The sequence below is a fragment of the Nyctereutes procyonoides genome, unplaced genomic scaffold (assembly GCF_905146905.1).
Source record: "Nyctereutes procyonoides isolate TBG_1078 unplaced genomic scaffold, NYPRO_anot_genome, whole genome shotgun sequence".
Taxonomy (NCBI): Eukaryota; Metazoa; Chordata; class Mammalia; order Carnivora; family Canidae; genus Nyctereutes; species Nyctereutes procyonoides.
Window position 1 is genome coordinate 23,353,314 of NW_026575044.1, and position 19,744 is coordinate 23,373,057.

Below are 19,744 nucleotides of genomic sequence, written 5' to 3' on the forward strand. Positions count from 1 at the left end.
TTAAATGGAGCATCTTTTCCATGCCTGTCTCCCAACTTCTTGGGGTTGCTGTCAATCTTCAGCATTCCTTGGTTTATAGATGCATCACTCCAATCTTTGCCTCTGTTTTCACCTGATGTTTTCTCTATGTGCCTGTGGCAAATTGGCACAAGTGTTGCATTAGTACACATTACAACATGGTGTTTCCTCTATGCATCTTGTCACATTAATAAGAATCCTAATCATATGGGATTTAGGACCCACTTTAATCCAGTATGACCTTACCTTAACTAATTACGTCTGCAAAGAGCCTATTTCCAAATAAAATCACATTCTGGGGGTGACATGAATTTTCTGGAACACTATTTAACTCACAACAGATGGTAAACTAGGGCCCTACTACTTACCTGAAAAGACAAACTAAAACAAGATAGTGTCATAGTTTATTCCATCATCCACTTAGTCTATATTTTACTTTTCTGCAGAATAGTGAGGTTTACATGTACTTTTAGGGTGAAACAAGTCACATTGATAGCTACTTTACAGTATCTAGATCCTTCATTGAAAATCAGCACGTGAAGTCAGAGTCACATGCCCAGTGCCTGGGGCTCTGACAATAAAATGTACTCTTTGTTTTGATTTAAAGCTGTGTATTTGTAATTCACATGGTTAGACAGAACAACTTCTTTTTGAAATTTAAATTAAAATGATTAACATATAGTATATTATTAGTTTCAGAGATAGACTTCAGTGATTCATCAGTTTTATATCATACCCAGTGCTCATCACATCACGTATCATGTGCCTCCCTTAATGTTCATCACCCAGTCATCCCATCCTCCCACCCCTGCCCCTCCAACAACCTTCAGTTTGTTTCCTATGACTAAGAGTCTCATAGTTTGTTTTTCTCTTTGACTTTGTCTTGTTTTGTTTTTCCCTCCCTTCCTCTATGATCTTCTATTTTGTTTCTTAAATTCCACATATGGATGAGATCATATGATAATTGTCTTTCTTTGATTGACTTATTTCACTTAACATAAACTCTCTAGTTCTACCCATGTCATTGCAAATAGCAAAATTTCATTCCTTTTGATGGCTGTATGATATTCCATTATATGTGTGTGTATGTATATATAACACACATATATGTATATACACACATTATATATATATATAACATATATTATATATATATATACATATACATATATATAAAACACATCTTTATCCATTCATCTGTTGTTGGACATCTGGGTTCTTTCGTTGGACATCTGGGTTCTTTCCATAGATCGGCTATTGTGGACATTGCTGCTATAAACATTGGGGTGCAGGTGCCACTACAGATCACTACATTTGTATCTTTGGGGTAAATACCCAGTAGTGCTATTCCTGGGTCGTAGGGTACCTCTGCTTTCAACCTTTTGAGGAACCTCCACACTTTATTCCAGAGTGGCTGCACCAGCTTGCAGTCCCACCAACAGTATAAGAGTGTTCTCCTTTCTCTGCATCCTCACCAACATCTGTTAATTTTAGCATTGTTAAATGCTGACTTGTTAATTTTAGCCATTTTAGACAGAACAAGTTCTAAAATGACTTTGAGAGAACTAAATATCCCTTAACTTGATCTACTTAGTAAAACTTCTGGTAAAGAACCAAGAATTAAAAATAAGGCATATCAATTGAAATCGGAGAAAAAAAATCATCCATGTGGTGGTAAATGATAAAAAATAGATACTAAACACCCTCCTCCCCCCGGAAAATAGTGTCATCTCCACAGTTTGTATTTTTTTCAAGAGAAAATGTTTTATTTTTGAATTACAGTTTCATACCTGTTTAAAAAACGTGTTCGCTCTTTAGTCCCTTGCATCCCAGATTCTTGTCATGGCAGATTTTCTGTCAATATAGTTAAAATTTTGTATCAAACCTATCCTTCCTCCCACCCCACCTTGCTCTTGTAGTTTAATTTTGTTCCATAATAAAATAATTTGTGTGTCCTAGAAGCAGCCTAGGGTAGCAATTAAGAACATTGATTCTGACCAAAGAAACAAACAATCCAATCATGAAATGGGCAAAAGACATGAAGAGAAATCTCACAGAGGAAGACATAGACATGGCCAACATGCACATGAGAAAATGCTCCGCATCACTTGCCATCAGGGAAATACAAATCAAAACCACAATGAGATACCACCTCACACCAGTGAGAATGGGGAAAATTAACAAGGCAGGAAACCACAAATGTTGGAGAGGATGCGGAGAAAAGGGAACCCTCTTACACTGTTGGTGGGAATGTGAACTGGTGCAGCCACTCTGGAAAACTGTGTGGAGGTTCCTCAAAGAATTAAAAATAGACCTGCCCTACGACCCAGCAATTGCACTCTTAGGGATTTACCCCAAAGATTCAGATGCAATGAAACGCCGGGACACCTGCACCCCGATGTTTATAGCATCAATGTCCACAATAGCCAAACTGTGGAAGGAGCCTTGGTGCCCATCGAAAGATAAATGGATAAAGAAGATGTGGTTTATGTATACAATGGAATATTACTCAGCCATTAGAAACGACAAATACCCACCATTTGCTTCAACGTGGATGGAACTGGAGGGTATTATGCTGAGTGAAGTAAGTCAATCGGAGAAGGACAAACAGTGTATGTTCTCATTCATTTGGGGAATATGAATAATAGTGAAGGGGAATATAAGGGAAGGGGGAAGAAATGTGTGGGAGATATCAGAAAGGGACACAGAACATAAAGACTTCTAACTCTGGGAAATGAACTAGGGGTAGTGGAGGGGAGGAGGGCGGGGGGTGGGGGTGAATGGGTGACGGGCACGGAGGGGGACACTTGACGGGATGAGCACTGAGTGTTATTCTGTATGTTGGTAAATTGAACACCAATAAAAATTAATTTATATAAAAAAAAAAGAACATTGATTCTGGAACCAGAAGGATTGCGTTCAAATCCATTCCCACTAGTGTGTGAATTAGGGTCAGGTACTTGACCTCTTTGTGCCTTAGTTTCCTTATTTACAAGACGTAGATGGTGAAAAGAGTACATTCTTTATAAGAATATTATGAGGATTAAATGAGTTAATATCTTTAAAGCTCTTATGCATTATAGAGTATTTGCTAAATAACTAAACGTCTGCTAGAGCAGAGGCTCGCTGATGATGGTTGTGTCTTGCATCTCTATTACTCTCTATGGCACCAAACAGTGTTCTGTACTTCATATATATATGCAGCCCGATATCTATTTGCATAATATATAATTGAATTGAGGTGAATTAACTTCCCCTAGCACAATTCTTGTCTCTATATATGGATTGATTTTATTTAGGGTGAAGAGAGATGTCTGTCCCTCTTGGAGGTTTACAGAGCTCTATGGAGTTAGGAAACCAACTGATCAGTGCTCATGGAGCATAACACTGAATATTTTGAAAAGGTCTTTTGCAAGTATCTTTTCCAACTTCTCTTGTCCAAGCTAAATAACCCAGCTCAAAACTGATCTTCTCTTAGAGTCTTTTACATTAACCTCAGAAATAATATCTCTTCCCCTGTATTCCCTGACATTATTTTTGTGTTCCATAAGAATATGATTTATAAAGTTACCATAGTTTGTAAAACTGGAAGGCATGGTAGAATTTTCCAGGCCAGTGGTTATTACCAATGGTGCAGATCACGGTCCACTGGAAATTTAGATCTGTCTTTTAATACACATGACTGGGGCCCATCATCAGAAATTTGGATTATATGACAGTAGGGTATTGGTTTCATGTTTAAGGTCTGAAGCCAGATAGGACTTGATACATATTATGACCCCTTTTGCTTAGCATCAGACTGACTCAGACAGTGCTTGTCAAACTTTAATGTGTACACAAATCACCTGGGGCACTCTAGAAAGTGGATCAGATTCGGATCCAGCAGGTCTGCAAGAGGGCTCAGGATTTTGCATTCCCAACAGATTTCAGCTGATGACAGTCCAGAGAACCATACTTTGAGTATGAAGGACTTAGAAGCTCATTGCTTAGTGTATCAAAATCTCAATTTCCTCATACGGCAAATAGAGCTGTTGTAAAAATTAAAGATTTAATGTATATGAAGCAGCTTTATCACATAGAGGTGTACAATAAGTGTTAGACATTTTGTGAAAACCATTATTAAGACCAGCTTCATGGGCTTGAGCCAGGATACTTGCTGGTCAGAGCTCTGTCTTAAAGGGGCTCTGTATTTGGTTTTATTGCTCTTGTCACCATCTTGAACTCTTTATAATTTTATCTTTGAACTTGTATTTTATAAGTGAAGTTCAATGAGGCAATGGGGCGTGCATGTGAGCAGAGTTGATACCTGAAATATGCATTCTTACCAACATTACTCTCCAACCATTTGCATTTAAAACTCACACGTTAAGGGAGACAGAACATAAAGACTTCTAACTCTGGGAAATGAACTAGGGGTGGTGGAGGGGGAGGAGGGCGGGGGGTGGGGGTGAATGGGTGACGGGCACTGAGGGGTACACTTGACGGGATGAGCACTGGGTGTTATTCTGTATGTTGGTAAATTGAACACCAATAAAAATTAATTTATAAAAAAAAATAAAAAAATAAAACTCACACGTTACTATAGCACAGAATTCTGATGGACTCGAGGTAAATTTGAGTTCAGTAAGACTCAAAAGTACAGGGTAAATGTGTTACGTTTATGACTAAGTAAGGCCACACTTTCCCCAAGGGACCGTGCTTTCCATTTGAACCAGAACTTGCTTTGAATGGGGAAGGAAGACAATTGCAGTCCAAGAATCATGAACATTCCAGGATCTCCATTATATCCTTTCTTTTTTTTTTTTTTTCATTATATCCTTTCTTAACTCAAGTTACTTCCCTATAGATTAGCTAACCACTCACACTGAAAACTTGCCTGAAAAGGAAAGAAAACGATAGGGAAACCCATAGTTCTTTCCTTTTCAATTATTTCTGATTTATCATTAAGCTAAAAGTAGAGAGTATTGGTGGAATGCATGCATATCAAAAAGTCAAATGCTTCACGATCATGATCCCTCTTGCGGACTCTCTGCTCAAGTATGAGACATCCAGTGTTGGTGAGCCAGAACACAGAGAAACAGAGCCCCAAAGGAGGGCCATTGAAAGTCAGCTCCTAGCACCCTGGACCCTCAGATCTAGTCCCACAGCCACCAAAGACCAAGCTCCCTTCAACTTTCCTGTGTCCCAGATCCTACGAAGCAGGCAGAAGAAATTTTGAATGCCATCTTGCCCATAAAGGAGGGGGTGGATGACATGCAGCCATGGATCCAGCACCCTTGGCACCAGGATGGTTTTGGTGCACCCCTAGGGCAACTGAATTTGTAACTGCAGCAGCAGCAGCAGGCCAGGGAGACCAGCATCTTCCCTGTGCGTAGGGAGCTCTACTCATGGTGTTTTGACAAGCTGATCCAGGAGGTCACCATCAACTGTGTGGAGAGGGGACAGTTTTTGCTGTCAGTTCAGGATGAGAACCATATGACAATCACCACCTACGAGGCCTCATATGACAGTAGGGTGGCATTTGGCTCCAGGAAAGTGCTGTAGGCTGAATAGGGAAGTCAGACATGGAGAGGAAAATTGAAGAATTAGAAATAGGAAAGAAAAGATTGGAGAGGCAAATGAAGAAACAGAAGGCCAAGTGTGAGGGCACCAAGAAGTAGGAGAGTGAGTGGAGACAGGTGAAGGATACTCAGTTCCTCAAGGGACAAATAGCAGCTGAATGTCCAACTGGAAAGCCTTAGCCGCACCAAAGAGGTAATATTTTCCACATGGTTCTGCAAGCACTGCAATCACTGTTACCCCAAGATAAGCCCCTTATAATAAAAAAAAAATCCTAACTTCCTGAGGAAAAAAAAAATTGAAATGTGTATAATTAAGTTAGTTTTCTGTAGGGCCCACTGTTTTGGTAAGAACAAAATTTATAAAGAGTATGAGCTCAAATTATGAATTGTGCAATTTTAGTGATTCCACACATATATATATCTGCCTTTATATCTGCACTTAAAACTGGCATTGCATAATATAAAATTAACAGTAAAATTCATGCAAATAATTTAAACTTAATTTTTCACTAATTAGGATGACATTAAATAGCAAATAAAATGCACCATGACAGGTTGAACAAGAGACTACAGAATAAAGGGAAAAGTCTTCTATTTTAATATATTTAAGGGTACCTTCCCCTCTGCTTTTTGAATTTTTGAACTGGGGTCTCTCTAGTTTCATGTTACACTGAGTGCCAGAGATTATATAGCTGGCTCTGCCATCATTATTATAATCACTATCAACATGTCTGGGTGGGGCTTCAAGTTGACAATCCCTGATAAAACTAGAAGTAATTTTGCAAAATTATACAGATCAAGAAACTTATCTATAGTTGAACACAACTCTCACCCTATAATTTATTGGTAAAACTAACAATATTTTTTACTTTGCACAAATATTGTATTCTGTGGAATGTCTGATTATTTTATGTTATGTTCAGATTCTCCTTCGGAAAGAAAATATCAGCACAGTGCTTGTTCCATCTAGTATCATCTGGAATTGGTCCCTATCTTTTCTGGATGCATGTGTTATTTCAGTTGGCCACACCTGTGACACAGACCATGCTCTCACTTGCACTGTGATTACACTTGATACCTCAACTCCCCAACCATATTGAGCCTTGGAGGTCTTCCTTGTAGCACCCTACACTGGATAGATTCCCACACAATATAGTCTTTGTCTGATGAGCAAATGAGTGAATAGGCTAAATAATTGAACAGACTGTGAATCCATTTTAATAATTACTGAAGGAAGAGGGGTCAGATTCTGAGGCATTATGTTAAATTCTAGTTTTGACTGCATTTATGCGTTCACCAGAGAGAAAGCAGCCATATGTCAGTTATCATATAGTGTTGTCTTTATCGTTCTGGAATGAGGCTGTTTGATTCCACTATTTCAATTTATTATTGCCAGATAAATAATAGTTCTTATAATTGAAAGTGAGCAGGAAGCCATGGGACACAATTTCTAAAGTAAGAACTGCCTAAATTGGTCCTCAGCTGATGTAGCGTCTGCCCTATGTGGACATCTTTATATCCATATTCCATTCATATAGTTCCAGCCTGAGCAGCTAAGACTTTTCACCCCATATATTGCACAATTGACTCTCTGCTTTGTGGTTTGGGGAGAGAAAGGGGGAGTTTGCTCTCCTCTGGTGCTTCATGTATCATCTGGTGCCAGAGGCTGTGAGAATACAACATTGATGGACCAATGGGCTGATCCAATATGGCAAATCCTATATTCCTGCTTGGGTACAAATGAATAACCTCATATAGTTCTGCACACATTCAACAAAATGATGAAAGGGAGAAAAAAACAAATGGAATTTCCTGATCATTGCATTCCACTTTATTTCTCTGTTCTAACTTTGTAAGTGAATTCAATGTCTGTAGAAGGCAATTGATGGCTCTAAAAGAAAAGGAAAGAAAAATGTTAAAGCCCCAAACCACAATTTGAGCACTGTTAAGCTTGGTTTTCTTCTCCTGCTGGAATCCTCAGCTGGGCTCCTCATCTTGCAGCCTTCAAAGGTCATCTCAGCATTTCAGAGCTCAGGGATTGTAGATTCTGCAGGATAGGGCTGCAGGCCTAGGTCTGCTGCCTCCTATTAGTAGGAGGAACAAGGAAATTAGGACAAAGAAAGGAAGGATTGACTAGGCATGTAGGAAAGAAAAAAGGGATGCTTCAGTTTGTCTCCAAACCTCTCAAATGCATCTTCTAAGGGATCATGCTCGATGCTAATCCACAGTCCACCCTATGCATACTTTCAACTTATAACTTTCTAGAATGGCCTACAATTTAATTTTTCTGCCTATCTCATTCATGTGCTGTATATTCTCCGTGTCTGAACTCTGGTAAGAAGTCTTCCTTAATCAACCCAGACTACAATATTCCTCTGTCACTGTGAGTCTGAAGGATTTATTATATATTTCTTGTTTGTCATCGTGTTGCTCTATACCTTAATTTTTATTTTGCACAAATATATGTTTCTTCCTGTTTAATAGATTAATTAAGGGAAGGTATGGTGCTTTGAGAACCTACAGTCCCTGGTAGTGACTTTCACATAATAAGTTCCTAATTAATAGTTATTAACAAAAATTACTGTTATCCTTAAAATAAGTATATGTAGGCCATTTGTGTTTTTTTTTCTGTGTATATATATACACACAAATACTTATGCTTATATATACATATATGGGCATATACATGTGTGTGTGTGTGTGTGTGTGTATATATATACATACATATATAAAAAAGAGAGTGATTTTTGATTTTTCTAAATAAGTAATTTTCCACATAGTCAGTTGATTTTCTTTATTTGGAAGCTTCTATGCTGGCTGAAAACAGCTAGACAGATCCTATATTTCCAAGGGCCACCAAGCACTACCCTGTTACCAGAGCTGCTCACTTTTTGTTTTTGTTTTCCGGTTGAGCATCAAGGGCCAGGGTGTCTGATTCCAACTTGATTATATCTTGATGGAGAAAGGAGGAAGGAGGATAACCCATCCATCATACCCCCAATCAGCCAATTTAAAAGATCAGGGCATATTAACCAGACAAGAATGAGCAGGACAAATGTGCAAAAAGCCCAATGGGCATAAACAATATATGCAACTCAAGGAACCAATACTGCAGAAAGAGCTCAAAAATAATTGAATGCAAACACTATACATAAATCCAGATGAGATTCAAGCTGTGACCTTGAGGTGAAAAGGCTCCTTAAAAGGCAACCAAAGCTTTCTATTCTAAAGGGATTAAATCTCTGAAAATCATTCTCTTTCTCTGCATTCATGTTTCACACTTTGTCGTGCTCACATAAAAAGGGCAGATACACCAGCAGTTCGGTGTTTACTTTCTTGTGTTTCTTTTCTTCCCAGATAGCTGGTATCGGCTTTACCACAGATCAGAGTGGGTGAGCCTTTTTCACCTTCTGATTATGGCTTGTAATTGTCAATACCAGGTTAGCAAGCTTTCTAATGGAAATTACCAGTGCACGGAAGAATGATAAAAAGCAATCTGCTCAGGTGGGAGAAGTATAGGCTCCTGAGCTCAAGTCATCTTTTCTAGGGCTTACAATAATTATGAGAGCAAATTTAATAAACTTTTGCATGAGACTTGTAACAGAATATCCCTAGATTCTACTGTTGCCATTGCACTGCAAACTTGAGAGTACCCACAAAGAACTAAAATGTTCAAACACAGGCTAGGCAAGGCTTTATCTTGACTTCTTTTCTATGGCCTCAGTAACGTTCGAATCCAACTCCTAAGACAAGGTTGCCTATAGCATTTACAAGTTTGATTTTTCCTTTCTGACCAGACAGGTGGCAATGATCACAGAGCTCAAACTTATTTAGAATGGCAGCTACCACCGCAGACAGTGGTTTCTTAGTTCAGAGCTTGAAAGATTAAAGCTGGATTAAGGAGGAGGAAGGATGTATTCCCAACTGGCAATATTTATAACAAGGAGAAGGCTTTTTTCCACCTCCTCTACAAGAATAACAAGGAGGAAAAATGAATCCCAGCAATGATTCTCAAAATGGCAAGATGTGGGCAGGACTTAAGAAATACACCTTTCTAATTCCCAGGCAATTTATTGTGTGTATGCCTAAGTATCCAATTAGCAGGCACAGATGCCATTTTGCATTAAAAAATATAGGGTTTTACAACTGCAAACCAGCTGTGCTCATAAATTTCACCAATCACTTTGCAGAGGTCTACTGAGAATTTAGACTTGAACCTCATGGAATTTATTTTCCTCCGTGTTAAAATAATCAAAGATTGATTGGCATTTTTTTTGTCTAGTAAAATATTTTCCTCAAAGAAGAATCAGAAATCACAATGCTTGTTCAGTAATAAGCCTCATAAAAATAAACAGAAATAGATTATTTCTGACCCATGAAAAGCTTACATTCTAAACCAGCTCTAGCCAGTGGAATTTTTTGCAATGATAGAAATGTTCTAAATCTCCACTGTCAACTATAGTAGCCAGCCCTTCAGCACATGTAGTGATTGAACACTTGAAATGTGGCTAATGCAACTGGGGGACTACATTCTTAATTTTACTTAATTTTAACTAGTTCAAATGAGTGGTTACCATATTGTTCAATATTCAATAGTGCTGTTCAGCATTATTCAAATCATTCATGTTGTTAATATGTCAGTAAATTAACAAATGGACAGTCTGAAATCAAATAGACACCTGGTGCTTGATAGCCACGTGATAGCCATACAAGTTAACACAGTTAATCTGTTACCCATTTTTTTCATCTGGTAAATGGCAGTAATAAAGATTTTTCCAGTATTGTTGGGTGGTTAAATGTCTGATGTATAAATTATTTGACCTCTTGCTTGAAACAAAGTAGGCTTTTAATCAATGTTTTTGTACCTTCCTTATTTTATCTTTCTCTCCTTTCTTTTCTCTTTTCTTTCCTTCCTTTAGTAGATAAGAAAAAGAACCAAAAAAAAAAAAAAAAGCAAGAAATGGATAGTATCCTCAAGGAATATTGTTGTATCTGTCACTTCCTCAAGTGCATTTTTCTAAATGGGAATTTTACATGAAATTTGCTAGTAAAGCATAACTAGGTCCTATCCCAGAGCCCCTCTGTAGAGCCTTTGTGTTTCGATGCACATACTTCTCAATGCTCATACATTCCACTCAGTTCTCCATTTACTACTGGGTTTGGTGGTTCTCAATTTATTTTTTATCATCTTTCCAAATTCCAGATTAGAGAAATCTAAATAGATTGAGATGATCCTCTCTATTATTATCAAGATCTCAGGGTTCAGCACAAACTCATGAACAGCATCTATCCAGGACATGGCTGAGATCAACTTGCTCTTTTTCTATTTTAACTTGCAACTCATTACCCATGATTTATAGGGAAGAGTGGGAAACCTAACAGGAGAACATTGATTAAGATCAAATATGGAAAGGTCAAGAAATAGGATACTAAAAATCAAAATAAAATATTTTTACTGATAGTTCCTGATATTTGCAAAATAATTTTTACCTATTCGTAGAATTTTGCTATTTCTTATCCTCTCGATTTCTTTTATCAGCTTTTAGAAAGAGATCCTGCAAACATTATTTTCCCTTTTGTTAGGTGCATAAACTAATAACCAGAAAACTTAAGTAGTGCTCAGGGTTTCTCATGAGAGAGTGGCAGAGAGGAGACTAGAATTTAGTTACATTTTTTTTCTGGTGCATTTGCCCCCTGGGGCCTTATATTTAATTGTGTGAGTAATGCAGAGAAACATAATTCCATTAGGCTCCAAATAGGTAGTGACCCCTCTACCAGGCTCCAATCAAAGAATATTTGTTTATCAGGATGCAGGCCCTTGTTTTTAAAGTCTGCATATCTTTTGATTTTTCTTTTGAAATGTTCATTAAAATGTATCACTGATATCATGTGTGCTGACTGTTGGGATATTTCTAAGAAAGGCATTGTGGAGGAGTACACTGCATCACATAGTGTGATGGCAGCTGGCAGTCAACTATGCCTGCTGTTGTGCACTTCACAACATGTTTTATGTGGCTGGGAACATTTACATTAAGGTCAATTCCATCATCAAAATGGAGAATCACAGCTGAGGGATGCTTAGCGAAGTGCATTGGTGTTTGGCAGGGGAAATGGAACTGAAAAACCTACATGTGGTTGGTCTACCAGCCAGTGGGTGGTCCTAGGCATGTTGCTAGAACACTATTCAATTCAATTCAACAAATATTTATTGAATAACTAGATGGTGCAAAGCACCAGGGAGAGTGCTGATGGGGTGGCAAGGCAGCACAAACCATGACTCGGGTCTTAGAAGGGTTTCCAATAACAATAGATCTCAATATCTAGCAATTATCAATGATCACATGATTACCATATGCTAAGCATCGTTCTAAATGTTCCACGTGTATTTACCACTGTAATGTTTATAACAACTCTATGAGAGAGGTGTTCTGATTTCCCTGTTTTATCAATGATGAAACTTGGTCAGATAGATATGGTGCTTTTGCTAGTTTTTATAATGTCTCCTTTATTGAGCATATGAGGGTTGCATTCACTACTGCCTTGGAGCTGGCCATGTGGCAATGTGTCTTGCTTTAGCCAAAGAATATGAGCAGCAGTGATGTGTGTCACTACTTGGGAAAATGTTTAAAAGCTGCTACACAATTCCCCTGCTGCCATGGTACCCACTGACCTTCCAGATGATGGAGACTCCATCAGCCTGGGTCTGAGAGCAAGGACAAATGAGAGCAGAGACTTCACTAACATAAAATAGACATGAAGTAAGGTGTCATTTAAGCCTATGAGATTTTAAAGTTGTTTATTATGGCAGCGTAATCTAGCACAGACTGGCTAATGAAACGTAAGAATAAGAACAAGAGACATATGAAGTTAATTGACAAAAAAGATAGCACATGATTAAGTCCCAAGGAAAAATAGCAATAATAAAAGCAGCTACCATTTATTAAATTCTTAGCAAGGTGCTAAACTCATTACATACATTCTCTCTAGTACATAAAACAAACCTACAACACTGTAATCCACATTTTACAGACAAGAAGCAGAAGCTCAGGTTAGCTGAACTACTTAAGATGACACAAGAGATACAGAACTATGAATAAAATCAGGTCTTTTTGTTTTCCAAGCTCATGCTGCCTATAGATGGGCCAAAAAGGACCTCAAATAGCCTCAACTCCTCCACTATGGAGTTGAAATAATTATAAGCATCTTTTCTTTCCTTCCTCTCCTTTCTTTCTGTTCCTGCACCTTTTTGTCCCTTCATCTTTTTCTCTTCTCTTGTCCCTTAAGTCCTTCCTCTCTCACCCCATTTCTCCTCTCCCACTTCCTGCCTTTCCATTTTTTCCAGGTACCTATTGTGCATTTTCTTCATAACTATGGAGGGGACATGGGCTTTTCCTGAAGTTTGCCTCCTCATTGCTAAAACTTCTAGTTGGGAGAGGCCAGGGAAGCTAGTAAGGATGTCAAAATGCACAGGACCACATCCCTGCAACAAGGAAACATCCAACCCCAAACACAACAGTGCTGAAGTGGGAAAACCCTGCTCTATGTGATCAGAAAATGCATCACTAGCTTGTTCTTCTTCATGTTTGGATCTGGAACCCCCCTACCATACTTCAAGTCCTTTGGTTAATCAAAACTCAATTTCACCTCTTCCACAGGAGGAAGTAACACTTCATTCACCTCTTTCTCCCGAAGTCCTCAGGCTCAGGCTCCCTGTTTACGTCAGTCCGCTCTCTTTGGCTCTGGGTAGAGGATGGTGTGGAGGGGATTTCAAATTGTAATTTCAAAGTGTAATCTTTCTTTTTTTGTTTTCCCCAGTGCAATCTTTCTAGTAAGATCATATTAGTCATTAGGATCCTACAATTTCATTTATTTATTTTAACTAATTACTTATTTTATTTTAGTATACGAGGGCTTTAAATCTCATATTTCTGCATTTCCAAAAGTTAGATCCACAGAAAACTTGTCATAAGATGTTCATATGGACAATGGAACAAGAAATTTTTTTTGAACAAGAAATTTCAAAATATTTTAAATTTGGAAAATGTCAAGATGGAATTTAAAATATTTCTTTACTGTAGGGCTTTTCTGAGATTTTAATATGCATTATTTCTTGAGAATCTACAAATTGGAGATGATGTACAGGTGTTTCTTCAATATATTTTACAACAGAATGCTTTTTTCAAAGATCACCTTTTTTGGACTCCTGCTCTGTAGTACATAATTTGCAAAAACTGTGACTCCTCCAACTTGCTCATTGATTGAGGTTCAGAAAATGAAATGACTTATTCCAGTTTGAAGGCCTAAATCTTGACAGTGCTGGAATCTGAAGCTAACAATGCTGACCTTAATTCACTGTTCTTTTCAATACATGTCGGATAATAAAATCACATATCAATTCCAGCACACCCCTACATTGCAAGCATTCCTATTTCATTCAATTATTTCTTTAAAATAAAAAAATACACACATTGACATAAGAATAACTATGCTATGTTCTTCATGTATTTTTCTCATGTAATGTTTAGGTTTACAACTTGTTTTACGAATGTTTGTTTACACATTTATGCATGCCTAAAACATCTACAGTTTTGTTGAGACTTCCTACACATTATCAACTGAGGAAAATTTGTACTTATCCTGATGGATTTACCTAGTTCTATGAACCTATAATATTTTATAATAGTACAAGAATTCTTTGAGAATCTTTTATAGTGGAGTGTACCTTATTTCACTAAACATTCTACTCTAACACTTTTTCCTTTATGATGTTCCAGATCATTAAACACAGGTTATTATCTTATCTTGGGTCCATTGAAAGCAGAACTTAAGACAAAGAATAAAGGTGAAGAAAAGAGGAAAGGAGGCAAGGAAAGATGGGAGTGATGTGATGTGCTGTTTCTTATGTGGCCACCACTGTATAATTAGCTACCAACTAAATTGTCTCTTTTTTACTCATTTCTAGTTTCCTACATTAACCAACGCGCACAGCTTTAATCTGGCAGGTTTCTAATCTTCAGAAATTCGCAGGATATTCCACTTTATTTCCAAATACAAATACCAAGTTTTCAGATTTTCCCTGACTTGTCCATAACTGGATTTTATTTGAATCTTTTCTGAAATTTCTGAGGAATATATATCTTAAACCATTTATTATAATCCATGCTTTATAAAAGGATTCCCTCAAGACATATCTGATGTTTCTACTGGATAATAGAATCTCTATCTGGGCAAATATGTTGCCTTTAAAAAATCTTTGTATTTCCCACAGCACCCGACACAGAACCTTGCACATTGCCCGTTCTCAGTATACATTTGCTAAATAATTGCTTGTTTAACTTTGTTTACATTTTCTTTCAATATACAAATGTACAGGCTTTCTCTTTTTCCAATCCTGACCTTTTTTTTTTTCTATTTTTCTCAGGAAGTTCTTAACCCCTGTTGACATAAGGCAATTGAAGAAAATGCAAGTAAGAAAATTGTTTTCCCTACATAAAGCTTTAACAATTTTGCTGAAAGGAATAATGTGAAGTAGTTACAAGTATAGTAGACCAACATTTCTAGTCTTTGCTCTGATGCTAATTAGCTAAGCAACCTTGAGAAAGTCATCTTACCTTTCTAAGCCTTCATTTTCTTATCTTTAAAATGAGGTATAGTGTTTTCTATATGAGCTACCACACAGGACTGTTTCAAAGAACAAACACTATCGCGTAAATACATTTTGGAGGTGCAGAGCACCATATAATTGCAAACACTATCATGAATAGAAAAATAATAGTGTCTCTGAGTAGGGCAGTACTTTGAAAACATTTAGTCCTGTCCTTTTTGTTAGTGATGAGTAAACTGAATACTAGAAGGTTATAGAACTTGTTCAAAGTCACAGAACTGGTTGATGCCAGTGCCAAAAAATGAACCTAAAGATTGAATCATCCATTTCTGTTTCTGTTAAAATTCTACTCCCAGATCTCCAGCTCACCTGATCTCTCTAGACTGTCAGCTTGTTTCTATACTCTGTCTCCAGTGTATTCACTTTCTGTGGTTCATGATTATTTTCTTTTGATCCCTTGAAGGGGTCAGAATCACTGTGTTTGGCATGTATCTAGGCTCTTTTACCCTTCTGTAATTCTAGGCTTCTAAAATTTAACTTTAAACTGGAGTCCTGGCCAGGTTTCTGAGTGGCTATGTGCCCACATTGGCTGGCATCTTCTTCTAGCCTGTCCATACTAAGCCAGCCTGCTTCAAAGATCATAGTTAGGCTGCTTGACTTTTTTGATTTGATAACTTGCCCTCTCACTTCAAGTGAGTTATTCTCTCCAGATAGAGGGTTTCTCCCACCTCTGTGTGCGTTGGTACAACAAAGATAATTCTCTGGGATATTCTTTGGTGATTTGTCACTCAGGTATTCCCAGAGATGGAAGATTAGTTCCAAGTTCTTTTAATTACATAATATAGTCTGTGGTATTTTAAGTAAAGTACATTTTTTTTCAACCAATTCTGGCCTTCTGATTCCTAGACAGGCTTTTTAAAACATAATACTGTACTTTATTATTATAATCAGTGCTAGTATTATTTTCAAGAACATGAAAAATAGATCTATTCATTAACAATTCAATTTGTATTTTTTTCTCATTCTTGAAGAGGAGGTTATATTGGTTCCTTTTGAATCTTATCAATCTATTATTTCCTTTGACAGTGAAAAAAAATTCAGAAAATCCAAGCACTTTCTGTTGGCAGTAGTCAGATGAAACTCATATATACGAAATGGAATGAAAAACTGTTTGATGAGCTAGACTTGAGGCAGGAGGACAGGCATCATATATCTCATTGTTTTATTTGCCTTCCTTGGCCCTCCAATAACTATTCCCAATTTTGTTTTGCATCATCTATTCTCCCAAAATATACTCCTTAGGCTCTTATATTTATAGGTCCTTCTTTCCTTTTCATTCCTTTGATGCTCTGTCTTTCCCCTTTTTCTTCCTTCCCCAATTATTCTATGGAGGCTTTTATTGACTTTAGCCTTTGATAGCTCTATGTATTTGAAAGCAGCCATTCACCACCTCCTCTGGAGAAGTACCAATAAAGTGCAAAACCATTATCACAAAACTGTTTCTCAAAGTTTTGTCACATCCCAGACAGTTTCATGAAGATATGCTGAAAGGATTTGTTTTGTTTGTTTCTGCTTTAGGGATTGCTAAGGGCAACGGGAGATCCGGGGAAGGGGTTGTAAATCATGGATTATTGTGACACATCTTATTTGTTTCTGGGGTGTTTTCTTTTCTTGGGGCCAAAAAATTCAAAGTTTTGTTCAAAAATATTTTCTGATGTTCTGTGCCACATCAGAAAAACAGTGCATGTTTTCTTGCTTGAAATCTTGAAAATTCTCCAAATGATTTTTAAATGATTTTTCAATTCCAGGTCAGTAAGAACTACATTAAGTAGCAAGAGATTTTGACTTTAAAAAATTTAGAGAGTATTTAGTAAGAACAATTTTCAGAAGCCTCTTATGAAGCGGACAGGAGGACATAGAATCAGCCTAGGTATATCATATACATATACTGACTCTAAAGAGGATACCCATTGTTAGGTCTCCTTTTAGGAAACTCTGTGGTGTTATGATAGGTTACTAGGAGTCCTCCGCAAATGATTTTATTTTCTTTTGTTGTACTTTATTTATTTATTTATTTATTTATTTATTTATTTATTTAAGATTTTATTTATTTTTTTGAGAGAGAAAGAGAGAGCACAAGAGGGGGAAGGGCAGAGGAAGAAGTAGGCTCTCTTCTGAAAAGGGAGCCTCATCCAGCATGCAGGGCTCCATCCCAAGACCCTGGGATCAGGACCTGAGCTGAAGGCAGACACTTAACTGACCGAGTTACCCATGCTCCCCATCTTCATATGATTGTAGTCTGATGTTCTGGGCCTCTGGTCAGAAGTATCAGTAGTCCAGAGACTCAGTTATTAGGGTATAGGTATACCTATACCTATACCTATACCTATACCTATACCTATACCTATACCTATACCTGCAGTGATGGAAGATCTGTGGATTTATTTTGATAAAAGATGAATTTTGAATTTTGGAAATCTTGGTTGAGAAGCCTGGTAATGTTCATGCTGAGGATTGGTCCATGTAAGTCTGCAGCTCAAGAAGGAGATCAGGACTAAAAACCATAATCCTTCCCTACATTTTTATTAAAGTATACACATTAATCTCCTAAGTGAGGGTCACCTTGTGGTGGGCCCAGAGGACCCAATAGTAAAAAAACAAAAATGAAAAAACAGTTTGTGACCTCAGGGAGTTTAGGTATAGTAACACAGGTAAAATAATTTTAAGCAATCCCTATGGAAGGAGCTGAAGGAGAAGGAGTCAGAGGGACAAAAAAAAAAAAAAAAAAGTGACAGAGAACCCATATAAGGACTATGATGAACAAACAATTTTTCAACTGTATCCAACTTGGATAGGGTGTTTTAGGAAGGTTAATATTAGGAGACAGATATTGACATCAGTGAAATTAGAAATATTTTGTTTTGTGGAAATACAATTTTTTGTCTATACTAGAAGAACCTCATCGACAACAAAAATTGCTATCCATAAGAAATCACAATTCTCTGAAAGATAAAGATATTTATATTATAGATTATTTTTCTGAATTTACAATTAGTTTTTTTGAATTCCCTTGGTGTTTATTCATGAATATACATTTTATCCTATACTATCTTACACATTTATTGCTCATTAAATATTCAACAAGTCTTTTTTGATTGATTGATGAAAACAAAATGAATATCTGTTCCTCCCCATTTAGCACAGATATCTCTGACAGTATAAATTCAATAAAGATGTACCAAGGACTCCTTAACTATGTCCCATACACAAGGCATCATGCAAACACTGAGTGAAGGGTACAGAAGTGTTAATTAATATACATGAAAAGTAAATAACATTTCCAGGCAATATAGCAGGCAATTCAGTAGGGCTTTTATTAGATTCATTGGATCTTTCATGCATTAGACCAATTATTCATTCCATGTGTATCTATTGATATGACCTCTACAGTTCCTTCTAAATCTAAGCATCTCTGATTATATAGTTTGATGACTTCAAATCCATGAGCTGGCCTAGGCTTGCCTTGATTTTTTTCTCTTTTTGTGATATGTGCGATCCAAACAACCTTAAGAGGTCAGAGGACATAATTTCTCTTAATACTTAATTTCTCATAATATCCCCTATTATTCCTGAAAGCATATTATTGAAAGCAAATTATGTTCTCTCCATAGCTACTTGCTAAATGAGAAAAGCAGAAATATGTACATAAACATATATACAAACAGATATGCATAAGTATATATGTCCTCTAAATGAAGGGTCAATATATCACCACCCAATATTTTGTGTTTTGTCCTAGATTCAGTTACTTATCCCAAACAGTCTCTTGCTAACCTATGGAATCAAATGTCATCCAGGGCATTTTGATATACACTATTTAATGTGTGCTAATGTGACCATTTTTATTCAAGGGCTTATTTACAGAGCTTTTTTTTTTTCTTAATTTGGCCCCATCAAGATGTAAATTCACTCTCCTCTGTATCTCTTTGTTTTTATTTACTAGAGAAGGTATGTAAAAGAAGTCTCCAATTATCAATCCATTCTTGATTTTAGCTCCAACACAATTCCCATCCTTGGGGCAAGGTGGGTAGTGGAACTTTACTCTTCTCATTGTGCATTCATTTCTGTTATATCTGTGTCCATTTCCTGGCCTTTCAAAATTCTCCGAACTTCAGTCCAAATAACAGAAGAAACTAGTCTGATTGGCCTATTTAGTTACTATTAATCTTATTGGATAGAGTCATTTATAACTGAATACACTATTGTTGATCATGCAGTATCTGCCCAGTTCCATTTGACTCACAGGAGTGTCTGATCCTGATTCAGTCAGTAGCATTTCTTTCTTTATTTTATTTTAATTTAATTTAATTTTATTTTATTTTATATTTATTCATGAGAGACAGAGAGAGGCAGAGACACAGGCAGAGGGAGAAGCAGGCTCCCTGAGGGGAGCCTGATGGAAGACTCCATCCCAGAACCCCAGAATCATGACCTGAGCCAAAGGCAGACGCTCAACCACTGACCCACCCAGGTGCCCCAGTCAGTAGCATTTCTGCCTGAA

At 37.1% G+C, this 19,744-nt stretch overlaps 1 pseudogene; it reads left to right on the top strand.

Annotated features, from left to right (window-relative positions):
* The first annotated feature begins 5,026 nt into the window (after window positions 1–5,026).
* LOC129509048 (axonemal dynein light intermediate polypeptide 1-like) lies at window positions 5,027–5,759 on the top strand (annotated as a pseudogene).
* The last annotated feature ends 13,985 nt before the right edge of the window (window positions 5,760–19,744 follow it).